The sequence below is a fragment of the Oncorhynchus masou genome, chromosome 22, assembly GCF_036934945.1.
Source record: "Oncorhynchus masou masou isolate Uvic2021 chromosome 22, UVic_Omas_1.1, whole genome shotgun sequence".
In the NCBI taxonomy this organism is placed as follows: domain Eukaryota; kingdom Metazoa; phylum Chordata; class Actinopteri; order Salmoniformes; family Salmonidae; genus Oncorhynchus; species Oncorhynchus masou.
The window spans coordinates 54,006,529-54,030,033 of NC_088233.1; positions in this window are offsets into that span (position 1 = coordinate 54,006,529).

Consider the following 23,505-nt stretch of genomic DNA (forward strand, 5'->3'; position numbering starts at 1 on the left):
ATACTGTCTATGTCCCAACTAACCCTGGAAGGAAATGACAAACACCTCTCCAGCCCCACCCATACTGTCTATGTCCCAACTAACCCTGGAAGGAAATGACTAACACCTTTACCTCTCCAGCCCCACCCATACTGTCTATGTCCCAACTAACCCTGGAAGGAAATGACTAACACCTTTACCTCTCCAGCCCCACCCATACTGTCTATGTCCCAACTAACCCTGGAAGGAAATGACTAACACCTTTACCTCTCCAGCCCCACCCATACTGTCTATGTCCCAACTAACCCTGGAAGGAAATGACTAACACCTTTACCTCTCCAGCCCCACCCATACTGTCTATGTCCCAACTAACCCTGGAAGGAAATGACTAACACCTTTACCTCTCCAGCCCCACCCATACTGTCTATGTCCCAACTAACCCTGGAAGGAAATGACTAACACCTTTACCTCTCCAGCCCCACCCATACTGTCTATGTCCCAACTAACCCTGGAAGGAAATGACTATGATGTAACAGCTGTAGCTTATAGTCCTAAAACCCTGAAATGACTTCTCTCTGGTTTGTTCAGAGTTTCCGATGGGGAAAATGAACGGGAAATAATAGGGTTTTGGGATAAATGCCCCAAATATGGTCTGAGGTGAACAAACTTAGGAGATCTTATATGTTTGTTTTATGAGACAATATTGGGGCTCCTAGTGGCGCAGCGGTCTAAGGCACTGCATCACAGACCCTGGTTTGATCCCGGGCTGTATCACAACCGGCTGTGATCGGGAGTCCCATAGAGCGGCGCACAATTGGCCCAGTGCCATCCTGGTTAGGGTTTGGCAGTGTAGGCCATCATTGTAAATAAGAATTTGTTCTTAACTGACTTTCCCCTTTAAGTGGCTATGGAGTCTCAAAATGGACAAACACCACTTTTGCTGCTTTTTTCTCATTTTTCAAGTGAAGGTCTTTTAAGGGTGTATGCGAGCACACTTGTTCGGTTCGCCTAGCCGAGTTCAGCTAGGTGCCAGCCGAACTGAAGCATGCTGAGGCCTTAACAGAGCCTGACTCTTAATAATCACTGCAAATGAAGTCCATTGTTCAGGTTCATCACATCTCATAGTGATGTCTGGTCCCTGGGTGAATTTACAGGCCACCAGAGAGGGCTAGACAGTAACTGTCAAAACCACATACAGTTAGACAGCTTCCAGTTCAACGCTGATCTCTCACACAATTCAATTAAAGTATCTTTATTGGCATGACCCAACAATGTACATATTGCCAAAGCTTATTTTGGATATTTACAATATAAAAATAAATAAAAATGACAATCAAATCAACTGGACAACAGTAACAACAATAACCAACCACTCTCTCTCTCTTCTCCCAAACTCTCCTCTCACTCTCTCTTCTCCCCAACTCTCCTCTCACTCTCTGTCTCTTCTCCCCAACTCTCCTCTCACTCTCTCTCTCTTCTCCCCAACTCCCACTCACTCTCTCTTGTCCCCAACTCTCCCTGGAAGGAAATGACTCTCCTTTACTCCCCCCACTCTCCTCTCCAAACTCTCTCTCTCTTCTCCCCAACTCTCTAACACCTTCTCCTTCTCCCAACTCTCCTCCCACTCTCTCTTGTCCCCAACTCTCCTCTCACCTTTACCTCTCTCAGCCCCACCCTCCTCCTATGTCCTTCTCCCTGGAACTCTCACTTTACTCCTCCCCCACCTCATCCTCTCACTCTCTCTTAACTCCTGGAACTCTCCTCCCACTCTTTCCCTCAACTCTCCTCTCACTCTCTCTGTCCCAAATAACCCTGGAAGGAAATGACTCTCCTTCCTCCCCAACTCTCCTCTCACTCTCTCTTGTCCCCAACTCTCCTGGAAGGAAATCACTCTCTCTCTCTCTCTCCCCAACTCTCTTCTCACTCTCTTCTCCCCAACTCTCCTCTCACTCTCCTTTCTCTCTCCAACCCCACCCACTACTCTCTTGTCCAACTAACCCTTCAACTCTACACCTTTCACGCTCTCCAGCCCCACTCCATCTCACTGTCTCTGTCCCCAACTCCCTCTCACTCTTTACTTCTCCCCAACTCTCCTCTCACTCTCTCTCTTTCTCCCCAACTCTCCTCTGACACACTCTTTCTCCTCAACTCTCCTCCCACTCTCTCTTCTCCCAAATAACAACTCACCTCCTCTCAGCTCCCATACTCTCTTGTCCCAACTCCCTGGAAGGAAATGACTCACCTTTCTCTTCTCCCCCACTCTCATCTCTCTTCTCCCAAACTCCCTCTCACTCTCCTTTCTCCCCAACTCCCACCCACTCTCTCTTCTCCCAAATAACTCCTCTCACTCACTCTTTCCTCTCCAGCCCCACTCACTGTCTCTGTCCCAAACTAACCCTCTCACTCTCTCTTTCCCCAACTCCACCCATCACTCTCTCTCTCTCTCCCCAACAAATGACTCTCACTCTTTCTCCTCTCCAGCCCCACCCATACTGTCTTGTCCCAACTAACTCTCCTCTCACTCTTTCCTCTCCAGCCCCAACCATCCTCTCTATCTCTTCTCCCTGGAACTCTCCTCCCACTCTCTCTTCTCCCCCAACTCTCCTCTCACTCTCTCTCTCTTGTCCCCAACTCTCCTCTCACTCTCTCTCTCTTGTCCCCAACTCCCTCTCACTCTCTCCTTCTCCCCCAACTCTCATCTCTCTTGTCCCAACTCTCCTCTCACTCTCTTTCTCCCAAACTCTCCTCTCATCTCTCTTGTCCCCAACTCTCCTCTCACTCTCTCCTCTCCTCTCCCCCCACCCATCTCTATGTCCTCTTCTCCCCAACTCTCCTCTCACTCTTTCTTCTCCCCAACTCCCACTCCATACTCTCTTGTCCCCAACTAACCCTCTCACACTCTTTCCTCTCCCCAACTCTCCTCTCCTCTCTCTTCTCCTCAACTCCCTCCCACTCCTCTTCTCCTCAACTCCCACCCACTCTCTCTTCTCCTCAACTCTCCTCCCAAGGAAATCTCTCTTCTCCTCAACTCCCACCCACTCTCTATTCTCCAACAACTCTCCTCCCACCTCTCTTACTCCCAACTCTCCCTCACTCTCTTAGGAAATGACACTCTCTTCTCCCCAACTCTCACGCCATCTCTCTTCTCCCCAACTCTCCTGGAAGGAAATGACTCACCTTTACTTCTCCCCCACCCTCACTCTCTTCTCCCAAACTCTCCTCTCACTCTCTCTTCTCCCCAACTCTCCTCTCATGTCCCTTCTCCCCAAGGAAATCTCCTCTCACTCTCTCTTGTCCCCAACTCTCCTCTCATGTCTCAACTCCCTTGACTCCCAACTTTCCTCTCACCCCACCCTCTTCTCCCCAACTCTCCTCTCACTCTCCTTTCTCCTCAACCCCTCCCATACTCTCTTCTCCCAACTCCCTCCCACACTCTCTTCTCCCAACTCTCCTCCCACTCTCTGTCTTCTCCCAACTCTCCTCCCAGGAAATCTCTCTTCTCCTCAACTCTCCTCCCACTCTCTCTTCTCCCAACTCTCCTCTCACACTCTCTTCTCCCCAACTCTCACGCTCACTCTCTCTTCTCCCCAACTCTCCTCTCACTCTCTCTTCTCCCCAACTCTCACTCTCTCTTCTCCCAAAAATCCTCTCACTCTCTCTTCTCCCCAACTCTCACTCTCTCTTCTCCCAAACTCTCCTCTCACTCTCTCTTCTCCCCAACCCCTCTCACTGTCTCTTCTCCCCAAACTCTCCTCTCACTCTCTCTTCTCCCAAACTCTCCTCTCCTCTCTCTATGTCCCCAACTCTCCCTCTCACTCTCTCTCTCTCTTCTCCCCAACACTCCTCTCACTCTCCTCTCTTCTCCCCAACTCTCCTCTCACTCTCTTGTCCCCAACTCTCCCTGGAAGGAAATCTCTCCTTCCCCCAACCCCTCTCACTCTCTCTCTCCCCCAACTAACCCTGGAAGGAAATCTCTCTCTTCTCCCCAACTCTCCTCTCACTCTCTATGTCCCAACTAACCCTGGAAGGAAATGACTAACACCTTTCTCTCTCCCCACCCAACTCTCCTCCAAACTAACCCTGGAAGGAAATGACTCCCAACTTTCCTCTCACTCTCTCTCTCTTTACTCCCCCCAACTCTCCTAACCCTGGAAGGAAATCACTCACCTTTACCTCTCAACCCCTCCCATCTCTCTATGTCCCAACTCCCTCCCACTCTAACACCTTTCCTCAAGCCCCTCCCATCTCTCTATGTCCCAACTCCCTGGAAGGAAATCACTCTCTCCTTTCCTCAAACTCAGCCCCACCCATACTCTCTTGTCCCAACCTCCTCTCACTCCTTTCCTCTCAACCCCTCCCATACTGTCTATGTCCCAACTCTCCTCTCACTCTCTCTCTCTCTCAGCCCCACCCTCTGTTCTCCCCAACTCTCCTCTCACTCTCTCTTCTAACAACTTTCCTCTCACCACTCTACTCTCTCTCCCCAACTCTCTTCTCACTCTCTTCCCCCAACTCTCCTGTCCCACTCTCTGGAAGGAAATCTCTTCTTTCAACTCTCCAGCCCCACTCTCTCTTTCTCTTCCCAACTCTACCCTGGAATTCTCCCCAACTCTCCTCTCACTCTCCCTTCTCCCCCAACTAACCTCTCACTCTCTCTAACCCCCTGGAAGGAAATGACTTCTCCCCAACTCTCCCCACTCTCTCTTGTCCCAACTCCCTCCCACTCTCTCTTCTCCCCAACTCTCCTCTCACTCTCTCTTCTCCCCAACTCTCCCTCTCACTCTCTCTCTCCCCCACCCATCTCTCTTCTCCCAAACTCTCCCTGGAAGGAAATCACTAACACCTTCTCCCCAACCCCACTCATCTCTCTTCTCCCCAAACTCTCCTCTAACACTCTCTCTCTCCCAAACTCCCACCCATACTCTCTATGTCCCAACTCTCCTCTCACTCACTCTTGTCCCCAACTCTCCACTCTCATCTGTCTTGTCCCCAACTAACCTCTCACTCTCTCAAACTTTCTCCCAACTCTCCTCATCACTCTCTCTTCTCCCAACTCTCCTCCTCACTCTCTCTCTCTTCTCCCAGCTCCCACCCATACTCTCTTGTCCTCAACTCCCTCCCACTCTCTCTTCTCCCCAACTCTCCAGCTCACTCTCTCTCTCTCTCTGTCCCCAACTCTCCCTCTCACTCTCTCTCTCTTGTCCCCAACTCTCCTCTCACTCTCTCTTCTCCCCAACTCTCACTCTCTCTTCTCCCAAACTCTCCTCTCACTCATACTGTCTTCTCCCAAAACTCTCCTCTCACTCTCTCTTGTCCCCAAACTCCTCTCACTTCTCTCTCTTTTTCCCCAACTTTCCTCTGGGGAAAATGAACAGGAAAGAATAGGGTTTTCTCCCCAACTATCCTCTCTCACTCTCTCTTCTCCCAAACTCTCCTCTCACTTTGTTTTATCCCAAACTCTCCTCTCACTCTCTCTCTCTCTTCTCCCCAACCCTGGTTTCACTCTCTCTCTTCTCCCCAACTCTCCTCTCACTCTCTCTTTCCCCAACTCTCCTCTCACTCTTGGCTTCTCCCCAACTCTCCTCTCACTCTCTTCTTCTCCCCAACTCTCCCCTCTCACTCTCTCTTCTCCTCAACTCTCCTCCCACTCTTGCTCTTCTCCTCAACTTTCCTCCCACTCTCTCTTCTCCTCAACTCTCCTCCACACTCTCTCTTCTCCTCAACTCTCAGCTCCCAGCTCTCTCTTCTCCTCAACTCTCCTCTTACTCTCTCTTCTCCTCAACTCTCCTCTCACAGTCTCTTCTCCCCAACTCTCAGGCCACACTCTCTCTTCTCCCCAACTCTCTTCCAGTCTCACTCTCTCTCTCCACAATCAATCTCACTCTCTTTATCCCAAACTCTCCTCTCACTCTCTCTTCTCCCCAACTCTCCTCTCACTCTCTCTTCTCCCCAAAATCTCCAATCAAATCACTCTCTCTTGTCCCCAACTCTCCTCTCACTCTCTCTCTCTTCTCCCCAACTCTCCTCTCACTCTCTCTCTTCTCCCCAACTCTCCTCTCACTCTCTCTTCTCCCCAACTCTCCTCTCCACTCTCTTTCTCCCCAACTCTCCTCTCCCACTCTCTCTTCTCCTCAACTCTCCTCCCACTCTCTCTTCTCCTCAACTCTCCTCCCACTCTCTCTTCTCCTCAACTCTCCTCCCACTCTCTCTTCTCCCCAACTCTCCTCTCACACTCTCTTCTCCCCAACTCTCCTCTCACTCTCTCTTCTCCCCAACTCTCCTCTCACTCTCTCTTCTCCCCAACTCTCCTCTCTCTCTCTTCCCCCAACTCTCCTCTCACTCTCTCTTCTCCCCAACTCTCACTCTCTCTTCTCCCAAACTCTCCTCTCACTCTCTCTTCTCCCCACACTTCCTCTCTCTCTCTCTCTTCCCAAACTCTCCTCTCTCTCTCTCTTCTCCCCAACTCTCCTCTCACTCTCTCTTGTCCCCAACTCTCCTCTCACTCTCTCTCTCTCTCTCCCCAACTCTCCTCTCACTCTCTCTTCTCCCCAACTCTCCTCTCACTCTCTCTTCTCCCCAACTCTCCTCTCACTCTCTCTCTCTTCTCCCCAACTCTCCTCTCACTCTCTCTCTCTCTTCCCCAACTCTCCTCTCACTCTCTCTCTCTCCCCCCAACTCTCCTCTCACTCTCTCTTCTCCCCAACTCTCCTCTCACTCTCTCTCTCTTCTCCCCAACTCTCCTCTCACTCTCTCTCTCTCCCCAACTCTCCTCCACTCTCTCTCTTCTCCCCAACTCTCCTCTCACTCTCTCTTCTCCTCAACTCTCCTCCCACTCTCTCTTCTCCCTCAACTCTCTCTTCTCCCCAACTCTCCTCTCTCTCTCTTCTCCCCAACTCTCCTCTCACTCTCTCTTCTCCCCAACTCTCCTCTCACTCTCTCTTCTCCCCAACTCTCCTCTCACTCTCTCTTCTCCCCAACTCTCCTCTCACTCTCTCTTCTCCCCAACTCTCCTCTCACTCTCTTCCCCAAACTCTCCCCAACTCTCACTCTCTCTTCTCCCCAACTCTCCTCTCACTCTCTCTTCTCCCCAACTCTCCTCTCACTCTCTCTTGTCCCCAACTCTCCTCTCACTCTCTCTCTCTTCTCCCCAACTCTCCTCTCACTCTCTCTCTCTCTTCTCCCCAACTCTCTTCTCACTCTCTCCTCCCCCAACTCTCCTCTCACTCTCTCTCTCTTCTCCCCAACTCTCCTCTCACTCTCTCTCTTCTCCCCAACTCTCCTCTCACTCTCTCTCTCTTCTCCCCAACTCTCCTCTCACTCTCTTCTCCCCAACTCTCCTCTCACTCTCTTCTCCCCAACTCTCCTCTCTCTCTCTTCTCCCCAACTCTCCTCTCACTCTCTCTCTCTCTCCCCAACTCTCCTCTCACTCTCTCTCTCTTCTCCCCAACTCTCTCTCTCTTCTCCCCAACTCTCCTCTCACTCTCTCTTCTCCTCAACTCTCCTCCCACTCTCTCTTCTCCTCAACTCTCCTCTCACTCTCTCTCCTCTCTCTCGCTCTCTTCTCCCCAACTCTCCTCTCGCTCTCTCTTCTCCCCAACTCTCCTCTCACTCTCTCTTCTCCCCAACTCTCCTCTCACTCTCTCTCTCTTCTCCCCAACTCTCTTCTCACTCTCTTCTCCCCAACTCTCCTCTCACTCTCTCTTTCTCTTCTCTTCAACTCTACTCTCACGCTCTATTCTCCCCAACTCTCTCTTCTCTCACGCTCTTCTCCCCAACTCTCTCTTCTCTCACGCTCTTCTCCCCAACTCTCTCTTCTCTCACGCTCTTCTCCCCAACTCTCTCCTCTCACGCTCTTCTCCCCAACTCTCTCTTCTCTCACGCTCTTCTCCCCAACTCTCGCTCTCTCCACCTCCCACTCTCCTTTTTCTGTCCATCTCTCCATCTCCCCTCCTTTACTTCCTCTCCCTCTCAACCTCCCTGTTCCTTGCTGCCATTCACTTTCTCCACCCTGCCAACTAGTTAACACCCTTTCCTCCTCTCTCTCTTCCTTTCTCTTGTTTTCACTGCCCAGCCATTGGCTCAAACACACTAAACCAGCACCAATAGAGCTAATATAATTCCTTCTTCATCCTATCCTGCCTGTTTAACACACTAACTCACCCCTCTCCTCTCCTTTTCTCTCTCCAAACCATTTATAAGGAGGTGTGACGGCAAACTGCAGTACGTAATCTTGTTTACACCTGGTTCTGGGACAACCCTGTTATGTGAACTCTCCAAGCACTACATTTCAGGAAAGAGTGAGCTCTGTCTCCCCTGGACAACACCATGCACCACACACACACGCACACACACACACACACTCTCCAAGCACTACATTTCAGTTAAATAGAGTGAGCACACACACACACACACACACACACACACACACACACACACACACACACACACACACACACACACACACACACACACACACACACAGTTAAGTGAACTCTCCAAGCACTACATTTCAGTTAAAAGAGTGAGCTCTGTCTCCACTGTTGCTGCCTCACTGCACACACGTTAAGTGAACTCTCCAAGCACTACATTTCAGTTAAATAGAGTGAGCTCTGTCTCCACTGTTGCTGCCTCACTGCACACACACACACACACACACACACACACACACACACACACATACACAAACACACACACAAACACACACACACACACATACACATACACACACACACACACACACAGTTAAGTGAACTCTCCAAGCACTACATTTCAGTTAAATAGAGTGAGCTCTGTCTCCACTGTTGCTGCCTCACTGCACACAAGAACATGCACGCACACACATACACACACATAGAGTTAAGTGAACTCTCCAAGCACTACATTTCAGTTAAATAGAGTGAGCTCTGTCTCATACAAAGTCACGCCTTTGGGGGTGTGGCGGCTGCTGCTCCCTTCTACCAAAACAATTACATATTTATACATTTTGTCTCCCCTGTTGCTGCCTCACTGCACATAGTGTGACACACACACACACTTACATGCACACGCACACAAACACACACACACAGTCTCTCCTCTCCTCTAGTGTTCAGGGGTTACATAAGTGTCCAGAGCAGATCAGTGCTGCAGTAATGTAATTAGCGCCAGAGAGTGGAGAGGAAGGAGGGGGGACGGGCCCAGGTCACCACAGCCAAACCCCAAATGAAGAAGCAAATTCACCCTATATCATTATTCTCTAATAATACACTCAACCTTCCACAATCTTCCTGTAAAACTCTACTCATATATCAGGACTGCAAACTACCCTAAATATGTACCCCACAGAACAAACAGAACCACCACCCTGTGTCCTGGAGGATGAGCCCTACAGAACCACCACCCTATGGAGGATGAGCCCTACAGAACCACCGCCTTGTGGAGGATGAGCCCTACAGAACCACCACCTTGTGGAGGATGAGCCTAACAGAACCACCACCTTGTGGAGGATGAGCCTAACAGAACCACCACCCTATGGAGGATGAGCCCTACAGAACCACCGCCTTGTGGAGGATGAGCCCTACAGAACCACCACCTTGTGGAGGATGAGCCTAACAGAACCACCACCTTGTGGAGGATGAGCCCTACAGAACCACCACCTTGTGGAGGATGAGCCCTAACAGAACCACCACCTTGTGGAGGATGAGCCCTACAGAACCACCACCCTGTGTCCAGGCCCTGTGTGGGAGGATGAGCCCTACAGAACCACCACCTTGTGGAGGATGAGCCCTACAGAACCACCACCTTGTGGGCCCTGGATGAGCCCAACAGAACCACCACCCTGTGTGGAGGATGAGCCCTACAGAACCACCACCCTGTGTACTGGAGGATGAGCCCAACAGAACCACCACCTGTGTCCAGGCCCTGGTATGGAGGACCCAACAGAACCACCACCCTGTGTACTGGAGGATGAGCTCTACAGAACCACCACCCTGTGTACTGGAGGATGAGCCCTACAGAACCACCACCCTGTGGAGGATGAGCCCTACAGAACCACCACCCTGTGGAGGATGAGCCTGTGAACCACCACCTGTGGAGGATGAGCACAACAGAACCACCACCCTGTGTACTGGAGGACGAGCCCTACAGAACCACTACCCTGTGTACTGGAGGATGAGCCCAACAGAACCACCACCATGTGTCCAGGCCCTGCGTACTGGAGGACGAGCCCAACAGAACCACCACCCTGTGTACTGGAGGATGAGCCCTACAGAACCACCACCCTGTGTACTGGAGGAGAGGCCCTACAGAACCACTACCCTGTGTCCAGGCCCTGTGTACTGGAGGACGAGCACAACAGAACCACCACCCTGTGTACTGGAGGACGAACCCTACAGAACCACCACCCTACAGAACCACCACCCTGTATACTGGAGGATGAGCCCAACAGAACCACCACCATGTGTCCAGGCCCTGTGTACTGGAGGACGAGCACAACAGAACCACCACCCTGTGTACTGGAGGATGAGCCCTACAGAACCACCACCCTGTGTCCAGGGCCTGTGTACAGGAGGACTAGCACAACAGTCCAGGCCACCCTGTGTACTGGAGGACGAGCCCTACAGAACCACCACCCTGTGTACTGGAGGATGAGCCCAACAGAACCACCACCATGTGTCCAGGCCCTGCGTACTAGAGGACGAGCACAACAGAACCACCACCCTGTGTACTGGAGGATGAGCCCTACAGAACCACCACTGTGTCCAGGCCCTGTGTCCTGGAGGACGAGCCCAACAGAATCACCACCCTGTGTACTGGAGGATGAGCCCTACAGAACCACCACCCTGTGTCCACTGGAGGATGAGCCTACAGAACCACCACCATGTGTCCAGGCCCTGTGTTCTGGAGGACGAGCACAACAGAACCCCCACCCTGTGTACTGGAGGATGAGCCCTACAGAACCACCACTGTGTCCAGGCCCTGTGTCCTGGAAAACGAGCCCAACAGAATCACCACCCTGTGTACTGGAGGATGAGCCCTACAGAACCACCACCCTGTGTACTGGAGGATGAGCCCAATAGAACCACCACCCTGTGTACTGGAGGATGAGACCAACAGAACCACCACCCTGTTTACTGGAAGATGAGCCCAACAGAACCACCACCCTGTATACTGGAGGACGAGCCCAACAGAACCATCAACCTGTGTACTGGAGGATGAGCCACCACCCTACAGAACCACCACCCTGTGTACTGGAGGATGAGCCCTGTGTACAGAACCACCACCCCTGTGTACTGGAGGATGAGCCCTACTGAACCACCACCCTGTGTACAGGAGGATGAGCCCTACAGAACCACCACCCTGTGTACTGGAGGATGAGCCACTGTGTCCAGGCCTACAGAACCACTACCCTGTGTCCAGGCCCTGTTTACTGGAGGATGAGCCCTACAGAACCACCACCCTGTGTACTGGAGGATGAGCCCTACAGAACCACCACCCTGTGTACTGGAGGATGAGCCCTGTGTACAGAACCACCACCCTGTGTCCAGGGCCTGTGTACAGGAGGATGAGCCCTACAGAACCACCACCATGTGTCCAGGCCCTGTGTTCTGGAGGACGAGCACAACAGAACCACCACCCTGTGTACTGGAGGATGAGCCCTACAGAACCACCACCCTGTGTCCAGGGCCTGTGTACTGGAGGATGAGCCCCCTGTGTACAGAAGCACACCACCATGTGTCCAGGCCCTGTGTTCTGGAGGACGAGCACAACAGAACCACCACCCTGTGTACTGGAGGATGAGCCCTACAGAACCACCACTGTGTCCAGGCCCTGTGTCCTGGAAAACAAGTCCAACAGAATCACCACCCTGTGTACTGGAGGATGAGCCCTACAGAACCACCTCCCTGTGTACTGGAGGACGAGCCCAATAGAACCACCACCCTGTGTACTGGAGGATGAGACCAACAGAACCACCACCCTGTTTACTGGAAGATGAGCCCAACAGAACCACCACCCTGTATACTGGAGGACGAGCCCAACAGAACCATCAACCTGTGTACTGGAGGATGAGCCCTACAGAACCACCACCCTGTGTACTGGAGGATGAGCCCTACAGAACCACCACCCTGTGTACTGGAGGATGAGCCCTACTGAACCACCACCCTGTGTACTGGAGGATGAGCCCTACAGAACCACCACCCTGTGTACTGGAGGATGAGCCCTACAGAACCACTACCCTGTGTCCAGGCCCTGTGTACTGGAGGATGAGCCCTACAGAACCACCACCCTGTGTACTGGAGGATGAGCCCTACAGAACCACCACCCTGTGTACTGGAGGATGAGCCCTACAGAACCACCACCATGTGTACTGGAGGATGAGCCCAACAGAAGCACAACCCTGTGTACTGGAGGATGAGCCCTACAGAACCACCCTGTGTCCCTAGGAACCACCACCCTGTGTACTGGAGGATGAGCCCACAGAACCACCACCCTGTGTCCAGGCCCTGTGTACTGGAGGATGAGCCCTACAGAACCACCACCATGTGTACTGGAGGATGAGCCCAACAGAAGCACAACCCTGTGTACTGGAGGATGAGCCCTACAGAACCACCACCATGTACTGGAGGATGAGCCCTACAAAACCACCACCCTGTGTACTGGAGGATGAGCCCTACAGAACCACCACCATGTGTACTGGAGGATGAGCCCAACAGAACCACCACCCTGTGTACCCTACAGAACCACTACCCTGTGTAGGAATATGAGCCCAACAGAACCACCACCCTGGGTATTGGATTACAGCCCTACAGAACCACTACCCTGTGGAATATGAGCCCAACAGAACCACCACCCTGGAGGATTACGAGCCCTACAAAACCACCACCCTGTGTACTGGAGGCCCTGTGTACTGGAGGATGAGCCCAACAGAACCATCACCCTGTGTACTGGAGGATGAGCCCTACAGAACCACCACCCTGTGTGCAGGCCCTGTGTACTGGAGGACGAGCCCAACAGAACCACCACCCTGTGTACTGGAGGACGAGGCCCTACAGAACCACGACCCTGTGTACTGGAGGACGAGCCCAGAAGGACCATCACCCTGTGTACTGAAGGATGAGCCCTACAGAACCACCACCCTGTGTACTGGAGGATGAGCCCTACAGAACCACCACCCTGTGTCCAGGGCCTGTGTACTGGAGGATGAGCCCTACAGAACCACAACCATGTGTCCAGGCCCTGTGTACTGGAGGATGAGCACAACAGAACCACCACCCTGTGTACTGGAGGATGAGCCCTACAGAACCACCACCCTGTGTCCAGGCCCTGTCCAGGCCACCTGTGTACAGGAGGATGAGCCCAACAGAAGCACCACCGTGTACTGGAGGATGAGCCAACCACCCTAGTACCACCCACCACCCTGTGTACTGGAGGATGAGCCCTGTACTGGAGAACCACCCTGTGTACTGGACCCTACAGAACCACCACCCTGTACTGGATTACAGAGCCCTACAGAACCACCACCCTGTGTACAGGAGGATGAGCCCAACAGAACCACCACCCTGTGTACTGGAGGATGAGCCCAACAGAACCACCACCATGTGTACTGGAGGATGAGCCCATCAGAAGCACAACCCTGTGTACTGGAGGATGAGCCCAACAGAACCACCACCCTGTATACTGGAGGATGAGCCCTACAGAACCACCACCCTGTGTCCAGGCCCTGTGTACTGGAGGATGAGCCCAACAGAACCACCACCCTGTGTACTGGAGGATGAGCCCTACAGAACCACTACCCTGTGTCCAGGGCCTGTGTACTGGAGGATGAGCCCTACAGAACCACCACCCTGTGTCCAGGCCCTGTGTACTGGAGGATGAGCCCAACAGAACCATCACCCTGTGTACTGGAGGATGAGCCCTACAGAACCACCACCCTGTGTACTGGAGGATGAGCCCTACAGAACCACCACCCTGTGTCCAGGGCCTGTGTACTGGAGGATACCACCACCTTCCAGTCCCTGACACTCACCCTGTGTCCAGTCCTATACATCACCTTCCAGTCTATGACACTCACCCTGTGTCCAGTCCTATACCACCACCTTCCAGTCTATGACACTCACCCTGTGTCCAGTCCTATACCACCACCTTCCAGTCTATGACACTCACCCTGTGTCCAGTCCTATACCACCTTCCTTCCAGTCTATGACACTCACCCTGTGTCCAGTCCTATACCACCACCTTCCAGTCTATGACACTCACCCTGTGTCCAGTCCTATACCACCACCTTCCAGTCTATGACACTCACCCTGTGTCCAGTCCTATACCACCACCTTCCAGTCTATGACACTCACCCTGTGTCCAGTCCTATACCACCACCTTCCAGTCTATGACACTCACCCTGTGTCCAGTGCTATACCACCACCTTCCAGTCTATGACACTCACCCTGTGTCCAGTCCTATACCACCACCTTCCAGTCAGTCTATGACACTCACCCTGTGTCCAGTCCTATACCACCACCTTCCAGTCTATGACACTCACCCTGTGTCCAGTCCTATACCACCACCTTCCAGTCTATGACACTCACCCTGTGTCCAGTCCTATACCACCACCTTCCAGTCTATGACACTCACCCTGTGTCCAGGCCTATACCACCACCTTCCAGTCTATGACACTCACCCTGTGTCCAGGCCCTATACCACCACCTTCCAGTCTATGACACTCACCCTGTTTCCAGTCCTATACCACCACCTTCCAGTCTATGACACTCACCCTGTGTCCAGTGCTATACCACCACCTTCCAGTCTATGACACTCACCCTGTGTCCAGTCCTATACCACCACCTTCCAGTCTATGACACTCACCCTGTGTCCAGGCCTATACCACCACCTTCCAGTCTATGACACTCACCCTGTGTCCAGTCCTATACCACCACCTTCCAGTCTATGAAACTCACCCTGTGTCCAGTCCTATATCACCACCTTCCAGTCTATGACACTCACCCTGTTTCCAGTCCTATACCACCACCTTCCAGTCTATGACACTCACCCTGTGTCCAGGCCTATACCACCACCTTCCAGTCTATGACACTCACCCTGTGTCCAGTCCTATACCACCACCTTCCAGTCTATGACACTCACCCTGTGTCCAGTCCTATACCACCACCTTCCAGTCTATGACACTCACCCTGTGTCCAGTCCTATACCACTCCCTTCCAGTCTATGACACTCACCCTGTGTCCAGTGCTATACCACCACCTTCCAGTCTATGACACTCACCCTGTGTCCAGTCCTATACCACCACCTTCCAGTCAGTCTATGACACTCACCCTGTGTCCAGTCCTATACCACCACCTTCCAGTCTATGACACTCACCCTGTGTCCAGTCCTATACCACCACCTTCCAGTCAGTCTATGACACTCACCCTGTGTCCAGGCCTATACCACCACCTTCCAGTCTAAGACACTCACCCTGTGTCCAGGCCTATACCACCACCTTCCAGTCTATGACACTCACCCTGTGTCCAGGCCTATACCACCACCTTCCAGTCTATGACACTCACCCTGTGTCCAGTCCTATACCACCACCTTCCAGTCTGACACTCACCCTGTGTCCAGGCCTATACCACCACCTTCCAGTCTATGACACTCACCCTGTGTCCAGGCCTATACCACCACCTTCCAGTCTATGACACTCACCCTGTGTCCAGTCCTATACCACCACCTTCCAGTCTATGACACTCACCCTGTGTCCAGTCCTATACCACCACCTTCCAGTCTATGACACTCACCCTGTGTCCAGTCCTATACCACCACCTTCCAGTCTATGACACTCACCCTGTGTCCAGTCCTATACCACCACCTTCCAGTCTATGACACTCACCCTGTGTCCAGTCCTATACCACCACCTTCCAGTCTATGACACTCACCCTGTGTCCAGTCCTATACCACCACCTTCCAGTCTATGACACTCACCCTGTGTCCAGTCCTATACCACCACCTTCCAGTCTATGACACTCACCCTGTGTCCAGTCCTATACCACTCCCTTCCAGTCTATGACACTCACCCTGTGTCCAGTCCTATACCACCACCTTCCAGTCTATGACACTCACCCTGTGTCCAGTCCTATACCACCACCTTCCAGTCTATGACACTCACCCTGTGTCCAGTCCTATACCACCACCTTCCAGTCTATGACACTCACCCTGTGTCCAGTCCTATACCACCACCTTCCAGTCTATGACACTCACCCTGTGTCCAGTCCTATACCACCACCTTCCAGTCTATGACACTCACCCTGTGTCCAGTCCTATACCACCACCTTCCAGTCTATGACACCCTCACCCTGTGTCCAGGCCTATACCACCACCTTCCAGTCTATGACACTCACCCTGTGTCCAGTCCTATACCACCACCTTCCAGTCTATGACACTCACCCTGTGTCCAGGCCTATACCACCACCTTCCAGTCTATGACACTCACCCTGTTTCCAGTCCTATACCACCACCTTCCAGTCTATGACACTCACCCTGTGTCCAGTCCTATACCACCACCTTCCAGTCTATGACACTAACCCTGTGTCCAGTCCTATACCACCACCTTCCAGTCTATGAGTTTGTTTCCAGTCCTATAGATTGGCTTCCAGTCTATGACATTGGCCCTGTGTCCAGCTGCTTAGATCTGGATGTCCAGTCTGACACTCACCAATTTGTAAGTCCTATACCACCTTCTGGATACCCTGTGTCCAGTCCTATACCACCACCTTAGTAACACTCACCCTGTAACCACCACCTTCCATCTATGACACTCACCCTGTTTCCAGGCCTATACCACCACCTTCCAGTCAGTATGACACTCACCCTGTGTCCAGTCCTATACCACCACCTTCCAGTCAGTCTATGACACTCACCCTGTGTCCAGTCCTATACCACTCCCTTCCAGTCTATGACACTCACCCTGTGTCCAGTCCTATACCACCACCTTCCAGTCTATGACACTCACCCTGTGTCCAGTCCTATACCACCACCTTCCAGTCAGTCTATGACACTCACCCTGTGTCCAGTCCTATACCACCACCTTCCAGTCAGTCTATGACACTCACCCTGTGTCCAGTCCTATACCACCACCTTCCAGTCTATGACACTCACCCTGTGTCCAGTCCTATACCACCACCTTCCAGTCTATGACACTCACCCTGTTTCCAGTCCTATACCACCACCTTCCAGTCTATGACACTCACCCTGTTTCCAGTCCTATACCACCACCTTCCAGTCTATGACACTCACCCTGTGTCCAGTCCTATACCACCACCTTCCACCTTCAGTCTATGACACTCACCCTGTGTCCAGTCCTATACCACCACCTTCCAGTCTATGACACTCACCCTGTGTCCAGTCCTATACCACCACCTTCCAGTCTATGACACTCACCCTGTGTCCAGTCCTATACCACCACCTTCCAGTCTATGACACTCACCCTGTGTCCAGTCCTATACCACCACCTTCCAGTCTATGACACTCACCCTGTGTCCAGTCCTATACCACCACCTTCCAGTCTATGACACTCACCCTGTGTCCAGTCCTATACCACCACCTTCCAGTCTATGACACTCACCCTGTGTCCAGTCCTATACCACCACCTTCCAGTCTATGACACTCACCCTGTGTCCAGTCCTATACCACCACCTTCCAGTCTATGACACTCACCCTGTGTCCAGTCCTATACCACCACCTTCCAGTCTATGACACTCACCCTGTGTCCAGTCCTATACCACCACCTTCCAGTCTATGACACTCACCCTGTGTCCAGTCCTATACCACACACCTTCAGTCTATGACACTCACCCTGTGTCCCTAGTCCTCCACCATCCTTCCAGTCTATGACACTCCACTGTGTCCAGTCCTACCACCACCTTCAGTCTTGATACTCACCCTGAGGAAAATATGGATAAATTCCAGGGAAGACACTCACCCTGTGAAAGTCCTAAGGACCACCTTCCAGTCTGAGACAAAGAAATGGTCAAGTCCTATAACCATGGAAGTTTATAGACAGAGGGGGAGAGTCAGGCCTAAACAACACCTTCCAGTCTAGACACTCACCCTGTGTCCAGTCCAACCACCACCTTCCAGTCTATGACACTCACCCTGTGTCCAGGCCTATCCACCAGCTTCCAGTTGATTTGAATTTCTACCCTGTGTCCAGTCCTAGAGAACCTTCCATTATACAGTCTATGACACTAGGTGTGTCCAGGCTGTGCTGCCAGGTGATTCTATTTGTGAACTCACCCTCACCCCCATCCCCACCACCTCCAGTTAGTCCCCTGAATACCCCTTCCATCTATGACACTCACCCTAGTGGGTCAGAACCACCTTCCAGTGGTGAATGCACCCTGTGTCCAGTTATCCACCACCTTCCAGTCTGAGGATGCGAGGGGTGGGGTCCTAGTGACGATGGAGTTGGGATTGGGGCTAAAGAACTGCCCTTTGTGCATGAGGAACCCCCCCCTTCCAGTCTATTACTACTGCAACCCACCTCATTCAACGACAAAACCCTGTGTCACACATACCCTCCTTCCGTTCTCTCTCTCCCCCCCGTGTCTTCCTCCCTCCCTCTCTCTCTCAATATCACCCTTTATTGACATGGGAAACACATGTTAAACATGACCAAAGTAAGTGAACTAGATAATTAACTAAAGTGAAATAAACAATACAAATGAACAGTAAACATTACACTCACAAAAGTTCCAAAATAATAAAAACATTACAGTCATATGACACTCACCCTGTGTCATCACCCTGTGTCCAGTCCTATACCACCACCTTCCAGTCAGACACTCACCCTGTGTCCAGTCCTATACCCCACCTTCCAGTCTATGACAGAGGCCTGTAATTTTCATCATAGGTACACCACCTTCAACTATGACAGACAAAATAAGAAGTCAAAAACCTACAGAAAATCACCCTGTGTCCAGTTTTAATTTATTTATTTCCAGTCTATGGTGGAAAATCAGTATTTGGTCACCTATAAACCACCTTCCATTCTATGACACTCACCCTGTAACTTCCAGTCCTATACCACCACCTTCCAGTCTATGACACTCCACCCTGTGTCCAGTCCTTAACCACCTTCCAGTTTGACACTCACCCTGTTATCAGGCCTATAAAGACACCTTCCACAACCTCAAACAGTCCAGTCCAAACCACCACCTTCCAAGACCAAAGAGCTGTCAAAAGACACCAGAAACAAAATCCTGTAGACCTGCTTCCAGTCTATGAAGACAATCTGCAAGTCCTATACCACCACCTTCCAGTCTATGAAATCACCCTGTGTCCAGTCAATTATTAGGAAGGAAGCTGAACCCGACCACTGTCCCATCTCCACATCACTGTCATCTGGTACTCCACTGGAAGATCTCACCCCGCATGGGGTCAAAATGGATAAATGGAAGAACTGTGAGCAAAAATCCCAGAACCACAATGGGACAGAGTGGGGAAAGTGAATGGACCTGTAGAAGATGGAAAGGTTTATAGACAAAGGGGGACAAAGGCAAAAACAACAGTAACAACTAAATCCAACCACCATAACACATGTCCCTTGGCAAAACAAGGTAATGTCCAGGTCCATCTGAGTTGATTTGAATTTCTATTTGTGAGAGAATTCCCAAGAAGGTGTGGTTGGCTGTGTGCAGGTGATTGTCAGATGAAAACCCCCTATAACTTTCCCCTAACCCCCATCCCTCTCTTTGGGGTCAAATGTGCTGAGTTGCATTGTTCAAAGAACACTCTTCCCTGAGGATGCGAGGGGGTGGGGGTGTAACGATGGATTGGGATTGGGGCGGGGTAAAGAACTGTCCTTTGTGCATGAGGAACCCCCCACCCCTGATCTACTGTAACCCACCTCATTCAAGAAAAATGGGGCCATGTTTCCTGAGATTTCTCTTCCCCCCTGTCTTCCCTCCCTCAAGGCTCATCTCAATATAAGGGCTTTATTGACATGGGAAACACATGTTAAACATGACCAAAGTAAGTGAACTAGATAATTAACTAAAGTGAAATAAACAATACAAATGAACAGTAAACATTACACTCACAAAATTTCCAAAATAATAAAAAATTACAAATGTCATATTATGTACAGTGGGGCAAAACAGTATTTAGTCAGCCACCAATTGTGCAAGTTCTCCCACTTAAAAATATGAGAGAGGCCTGTAATTTTCATCATAGGTACACTTCAACTATGACAGACAAAATAAGAAGCAAAAAATACAGAAAATCACATTGTAGGATTTTTAATTAATTTATTTGCCCCATGGTGGAAAATAAGTGTTTGGTCACCTACAAACAAATAATTTCTGGCACTCACAGACCTGTAACTTCTTCTTTAAAGGCTCCTTGTTCTCCACTCGTTACCTGTTCTTAATGGCACCTGTTTGAAATGTTATCAGTATAAAAGATGTCCACAACCTCAAACAGTCACACTCCAAACTCCACTATGGCCAAGACCAAATTGGCTGTCAAAAGACACCAGAAACAAAATTGTAGACCTGCACCAGGCTGGGGAGACAATCTGCAATATGAGTAAGCAGCCTGGTTTGAAGAAATCAACTGTGGGAGCAATTTTCTCAATTGGAAGACATACAAGACCACTGATAATCTCCCTCGATCTGGGGCTCCACGCAAGATCTCACCCCATGGGGTCAAAATGATCACAAGAACTGTGAGCAAAATCCCAGAACTCTGGGGACCTTTTGAATGACTTTCCAAATGCTGTCCAAGTAACAAAGCCTACCATCAGTAACACACTTTTACTTTTCCCCATGCCATTTGTCCAGGTCCATCTGAAGTTTGCTGAGACATTTTCTACAGAAGAAGATTGGGAGAATGTCATATGGTTAGATGAAAACAAAATATAACTTTTTGTAAAAACTAAACTCGTTGTGTTTGGAGGACAAAGAATGCTGAGTTGCAGCCAAGAACAAACCTACTGTGAAACATGGGGGTGGAAACAGGCAGTTAACCCACTGTTTTTCTGCAAAGGGACCAGGACGACTGATCCGTGTAAATAAAGAATGAATGGGGCTTGTTTCTGAAAATTTTGGTAAAAAAAAAAAAAAAGGTTCCATCAGCAAGGCCATTGCATGCATGCTGGGTCTTTTGGCAAGTTTGATCCCAAACTATGGTGGAGGAGTGACTTCGTAAGCTGTACACACAGTTTTTTTTTTCAAAGTGGGTGGAAGAGGACAGAGTTTTAGTTTCCTTTGAACGGTGTGGTGTCCGCGACGGCTTCACAGCCTTAGCGCGGAGGAGACGCTGTCGTTACGGCGATGGATTGAGGCGTGTTCCTGAGAATGGAAATAAGGTTCTGCTTGCGCTCGTCGAACAGCTGAATTTATACATTCTGCTTCCAGAATGAACAAAGCTGTGGTTGTGTTCATGCACAGACAACATTTGGTGGGTAGGCTCATTGCTAGTAGAATATTTGTACGGGGTGTGTTGGTGCCAATCTCCCCTCTTTCTACCCCCTCAACCAGGGTGGTAGTTGCAAATTAGCCTCTGTTTATTACAGATGATAAAAAAAGGGGGGAAATAAGAGTTGTTTTAGTAAAGTTGCTAGTGGTTTCGTGTACTGTCGTCAGGTTTTCAGGCAGATACAGGCAGTTCGATTTTGGGTATGTCATTTTAGGCAAAAATTGAATAAAAAGGGGCAGATCCTTATGTTTGACCTAGTGGATGTTTGGAGAACTAGATATTCCAACACAAGACAGTATATACATGGGTGAAGGCCTTTGGAACGAGGGTGAGTGCAGCCCGGCTTGATCGATTTTACCTGTCCAGGAATCAAAGCAATAGGCTGTTGGGCGCTACCATTCTCCCGGTGGGTTTTTCAGACCACATAACCATGTCTATTTCACCAGGGCCTCAGCAGGCATCCTATCCTTCCAGCTCCTTCTTCTTTAGTTTGGTAAGACAGAGCGGTGAAGCCAAGGGTATGCATTGTCTAAGGCTGTCTGATGGGGGGGGGGGGGTGACCTCTGTGGTGGGGGAGATGCGGTTGTATAGGGCAGAGTTGTATAGGGCAGAATTGTTTGATCCTATGTGTGCTCAGGTCTTGTTTGCAGAACTCCCTAAGCTCTGGCACAGAGGGATGAAATGGACATTCCCCTGTTGTCCCATGAACTGGCAGAGGCCGTAACCCAGATGTCCCCCGTCTGTGCACTGGGGGTCGATTGAATCCCAGTGGTTTTATAAAAAATAAAATGTGAATAATTGGACTGGATTTATTCTGTGTGTTGCGTGAGTGCGTTGGGGTAGGAGACTTGCTGATGAGCTGCTGTCGGGGCTCAGTAGGCCAGTCTGGGTGAGACAGGGCATTAGACAAGGATGCCCTCTATCGGGCAGTTGCAGTTGAAGTCGGAGGTTTACATATACTTTGGTTGGAGTCATTCAAATTCTGTTTTTCAACCACTCCACAAATTTCTTGTTATCTTGTTAACAAACTATAGTTTTGGCAAGTCGGGTAGGACATCTACTTTGTGAATGACAAGTCATTTTTCCAACAATTGTTTACAGACATATTATTTCACTTTTAATTCACTGTATCACAATTCCAGTGGGTCAGACATTTACATACACTAAGTTGCCTGTGCCTTTAAACAGCTTGGAAATTCCAGAAAATGAGGTCATGGCCTTAGAAGCTTCTGATAGGCTAATTGACATAATTTGAGTCAATTGGAGGTGTACCTGTGGATGTATTTCAAGGCCTACCTTCAAACTCAGTGCCTCTTTGCTTGACATCATGGGAAAATCTAAATAAATCAGCCAAGACTTCAGAAAAAAAAAATTGTAGACCTCCACAAGTCTGGTTCATCCTTGGGAGCAATTTCCAAATGCCTGAAGGTAGCACGATCATCGGTACAAACAATAGTACGCAAGTATAAACACCATGGGACCACGCAGCCGTCACGTCGGTTCCTAACTAGGGAAATTCACAAGGCATGTGCTACTGAAATTGTATATAGTTAGGGACATTTTTTTATAACAAATGCTCTTTCTCCCATGTTTGATAGTGGTCGCTGTGCGCGGTCCCGAAACATCTGTCAGCGCTGTTGAATTGGTGCCTTTTCTTAGACCATGTTGCTATGTGAATAATATCAGTTAACCAGCATATTGGTGTTGGGAACAATGTGGTGGAGGCAGTAGCAGAGGGAGGAGGTGAGAAAACAGCCCTTTATAAGAACAGTGAGGAGAGAGGAAACCCCAACTTAAACTTAAATTAGGTCTATAATCAACAGCTGTTAAAGGTGCCTGGCTTTATACATCCTGCTTCTGTTGCCAGTTTAAGTGTTTGATAGCCTACTGATTCTGTGAGCACCAATCTGCATTTGCTATGCTGTAAAAAAAAACTTTCTACTTTTTATTCATTAGAACAGCCTCTCTTTACAATTCATTTAGTGTTGTTGACACTGTTCTGACTTGTCCCCAAAATAATATTAATAATATCCCTCATTCTTCTGGATCTCCTTCTTATTGTTTTTATTACTATTATGATCACCA